This window comes from Octodon degus, unplaced genomic scaffold (genome assembly GCF_000260255.1).
Source record: "Octodon degus isolate 3935 unplaced genomic scaffold, OctDeg1.0 scaffold00040, whole genome shotgun sequence".
NCBI lineage: Eukaryota > Metazoa > Chordata > Mammalia > Rodentia > Octodontidae > Octodon > Octodon degus.
Window position 1 is genome coordinate 15,649,600 of NW_004524616.1, and position 5,088 is coordinate 15,654,687.

Here is a 5,088-nt window from a genome sequence, read left to right on the forward strand (position 1 = left end):
TTCTTGATCCTCCCTTATCCTGACCTCTTGCTTGTATCCAGTCTGTCATCAAGGTTGTAATTTAACTTTATAATTTCCTTTTTATACTCTTTATTTTTATTTATTATTTTTTTTGTGGAACTGGGGATTGAACTCAGGCCCTTGAGCTTGCCAGGCAAGCACTTACTCTACTGAGCTAACTCCCCAGTCCCTAATTTATACTCTTTAAAAGAGATATATTAAAACAGAAAATGAAAGCATAAAAATGGAATTATAAAAAGTTAAATCATCTATTCAGCAACGAAAAGCAAGATGGTATGTTATATTAATGTCAAACTTTAAAGTTAAAAATAAAAGCATTCCTGGAAGTAAAGAGTGACATCACACAATGACAAATATTTAATTTTAAAATTCATTTGCACTCATGTGGTCTCACAATATATAAAAAAAATGTAGAGATCCAGAAGGATAAGTAGATGAGCTACAGTGACAATGAGAGATATTTAAATAGTAGTAACTGTTATAACAAGTAGGAAAAAGCATCCATGGTAGAGTTATGAGTGTAGAGCTGGTAACCTGGCTCTACTGGATGTGCACGTAGAATACTGAACCAAACAAGGACAAAATAAAAGAATAAAGTAGGGGCTGATGAGATGGCTCAGTGGTCTAAAGCACTTACTTAGAACAAGCTTGGAAAAGCACAGGGACCGCGGTTCAATACCCCAGCACCACATGCCAGCCAGCCCCACCCCCTGGTGGGCTGAGCTGGCCACACACACACACACACACACACACACACTCACACAAATAAATAAATAAAATTTAAAAAAAGAATAAAGTAATATGTTCTCCAACCACAATATGACTAAACTAGAAATTACTAACAAAATGTTTTTAAGTCATGTTTTAGAAATAAGGTACTACATATCGGCATAACACATGGTCAAAACGTGTACAATGGAAAATAGTTTTAACTATAATAATGAAAATACTTGTAGGAAGCAGCTAAAGCTGTATTAAGGGAAACATGTCTTAATTGTCTTAATTGCACATGTCTTAAATGCACAGTCACATAAAAGACATTCTAAAAATAAATAGATGACTTTAGAGTCTACCTCAAGAAGACAGAAATCCAACAGTAAACTCCAAGAAGAAAGGCCATAGCAAAGTTTAAAATATAAGTGTTGAATATATTGTATTTACCAGCTTCAATAATGGAGCTGATAGGCAATATGAGGAATGAAAAAGGAGGCATTACCCCAAGTGCAGCTCACCTATAAACTCCTAAAAGATATGTTATACAATTTTATACAAATACATTTGAAAATGTAAACGAAACAGATGTAAACACTGGCAGAATACAAAACTTGACCATTCCTTCAACTATGTAAGAAAGCTACACATAACTCAGAACTTCACACTAAAGAGAACTGCAGTGTTACATGCTCTCTAACGAACACTCCAGTAAGACGTCTCAATCTTCCAGATCCTTTCAAGCCACAATAAGGCTACCATTTGTCAGCTTGTGTAGGGGGTCAAAGTCTGATAGAAGAAGTGACAAAATTCCAAGAAAGGAAATTTTCAGTCTAGTTTTATTCATCAGTTCAGATGAAAACGTCCAAACATAAAACCAGCAAACTTAACCCACCATCACCAAGATGGAACGCGGAGGATCAGCTTGCTCTGAACTAGGAAGCTGCACTCTGCTGTTTATTCCTGAACTCAGGAAAAATGTCTCCCCCTTTTTGGTGTTCCTTAATTTAGAAAAACAAAAACTGTTAGCAAACCCCATTCAGAAATATTGAAAAAGGCCTGTGCGAGCAGGGTGTATTCCAGAATGCAAGGTTGGGCTAAGATTTGAAAGTTAAACACACTAACAGGATAAAGATTGTATGATTATTTTAATAGATGCATTGATAAACCTCTCCAGATTTGGAACAAAGGCAAGGCATGTGAGTTTGCTAGGGCTGCTCTAACAAAGTATTCTGAATTGGGACACTTAAATAACAGAAATGAGCACAGGGACGGCGGTTCAATCCCCAAGCACCACATGCCAGCCAACCCCGCCCCCTGGTGGGCTGAGCTGGCCCCTCCCCCATAAATAAAAATTAAAAAATAAAATAAAATAACAGAAATGGGCAGTCACAGCTCCCAGGGTTGTTGGTGCCACATCACAGGGCTGCCCTGAGGGCTGTGGACCCGCGCCTTGGGGTCTTCTCCTTTCTCCATTGGCTGCCAGCAGTCTTAAGGATCTCTCCGCCTGCAGTCTCATTGCTTTAGCCTGTCTCCATCTTCCCATAATGTTCTTTGTGTCTCTTTGGCTCATCTCTTTTAAGAGGCCACTAACTGATGAGGAGGTCCGCCCTCTCCACTGTGACCTCACCTTACTTGATAGTATCTAGAAAGATTATTTCTCATTAGGCTCACATACTGCAATGTGAGATGTTGATGTGTGTGTGTGGGGGGGGAGGGCAATTCAACATGTAACAGAAAATGACCCCCCCCCAGCCAGTATATTTCAGTTTCTTAGTTGCTCAGTTAATGGTTCCTGTTCTAGTCCCAGTTGCTTCTGTCTCTTAGAAACCATTGGTTGCTGTGATGCATAGCTGGTCATTATGATACCCACTGTATAAACCAATCCCCACTTGACAAGCCATTCTTCCTGCTTGTTTATCCAATATAAGGCCTAGACCACTAGATATCGGGACCTGATATTCCAGGAAAGATCCTGATCAGTGCCCGTGGATGCAAATAAATCCATCTCTAAATCTTGGGTGTCATTTTGGTGCTTCTGCTTGCCCTTGCAAGCCCAAAACACAAGGACTCCACTGCTGCCACTTTCTTTTTTTTTTTTTTTTTTTTTGCGGAACCGGGGATTGAACTCAGGCCTTTGTGCTTGCCAGGAAAGCACTTATTCTACTGAGCTATCTCCCCAGCCCCTGCCACTTTTTTTTGTATTTTAAATTCTAGACGGTGAAATAAGTTAAGAAAAAGAAATAAAAAGTAAAGATTAGGAAGAAATAAAATTGTCATTGTTCATTGATGGTATAATTATCCATGTGGAAAAATTTACATAATTCACAGATACATTATTAGATTAAGTAAGTTAACAAGTTTGGTATATATGTTACTATATAAAGTTTATTTTATTTCAATATAACAAACAGAAAAATAAATATTTTTTAAAATGTAATTGACAATAGCATAAAAAAACAAATACATGGAAATCAATTTAATAAAATATGCATGATACTTCTGGGCTATAAGATCTTACTGACAGAAATTAAAGAAGATCTAAGTATATTATGCCCAGGAATTGGAAGATTCAATATTGTAAATTTGTCAGCTCCTTCCAAATAATCCAAAAAGGCAATGTGATCCCAATCAAAATCTCAGTTATGGGGAAACTGACTAGCTGATTCCCATTTATATGGCATGGAAAAGGTCAAGCACAGCCAAGAATTTACTGACCAAAGTTAAGGGAACATGGGATGGTGAACACGAGATTTACTATAAAGCTAGTCTAATTAAGATTGTGGTATTCACACAAAATAGACAAATAGGTCAATGAGACAGAGGAAAGTGTCCACCAACAGACCTCTGCTATGCACTGGGGCATGACTGCTCCACTGCAGTCCCGAGAATAAAGGGAGGACAATTGGAAAAAAAATTGCCCCATCTTGTGCTAAGCACTAAAATAATGCATGCAAAACACACAAATAAAATTTTACAAATACAAATGTAAGCAAAAATTACAGTAAGATTCCATTCATACAAAACAAAATCAAACCATTAGTACAAAAAGTCAGGATTACAGGTAATGAGGGGAAGTATTAGTAATTGGAAGGAGTAAAAGAAATTTGTAGAGAGATGGTGAATACTTCATTTCTTTGCCTTGAATAAATGGGTTATGGTATAAACAGTATTTATATACATTAAGTCATTCAACAAATACTTATCAATTGTTACCACTATATTCAAGGCACTGTACCAGATATGGGTAATTTAAAAAATAGAAGCAGACATGACTCCTGCTCTGGTACTGCTTACCTCTGATAGCAGAGACAGACAAAAAAGCAATTACAGTGATGAGCACAGATTAGTATACAGTCACCCCATGGAGTGAGACTCCAAGAACACCCCTGGCCTCTTTCCTTATTAGCAGTTGGGGGGGCGGGAGGCCTCACTGGACTGAATTATAAAAACAGTTCACAAGTATTCATCCCATCCCTGAAAAGCAGCAGTTACTCCTTCTATCCTAAATGGTTATTTTAGGCATACTTACAGGAATTTATCAATCATCCAAGGGAATGTTGACTGACTTGAAAATCATAGCACCGATTTTTTTTTAAAAGTCAAGGCAATATTCTTAATTTTAAACAATCTAGAAATATTATTGTGAAGTATAAAATTTCTTTAGATTCGTAATTCAAAAGGGATTGAGTTTTAAGACTTTTCCCTAGGTTAGAAAGTATTTACTTGCTTACTGTAGAATATCTGAGAGAACAAAATTACAAAGAAGACAAAAATCCCTAATTTTAGAGCCATGGTTACTGTGAACATTTTGGTGCATCTTTTCCATTTAAAAAATACCTTTACAAAAAAAAATAATAAATAAATAAAAAATAAAAAATACCTTTACGCATTTACATCTACAGTTGGGACCAGACTTCGTACGTGGCACTGTAGCTTGAGATTTTGAGTTTAAATTACAATGGGGACTTTTCCAAGTCCCCAGAGACTTTCTAAAAATAATTCCTAAGTTTAGATAAATCTCATCTTACACTTGTGAACTCAAAAATTCGGCCCTTGGTTTCACTGGACAGTTCTGTTCGGCCACGGCTCTGGCCTGGGGTAGGTAAGTCTGTCCCACTGCTAATAAGGAATGAGGCCCGGAGTGTTCTTGGATGCTCCTTCCGTGGGGTGACCGAGATCCAGACTCACCCCTAATAAACGCGTAAACGAGTGAAAAGTTTTTCCCGGGCACAGAGCCCGCGCGCCCAGCGACTCTGCGTTCCCCTCGGCGGGGACCCTGCGGTCGGAGCGCGGCGCTGCCGGCCCGGGCAGCGGCGGCCGGAGCGTGCGGACACCGGGAGCCCCGCGCCTCCG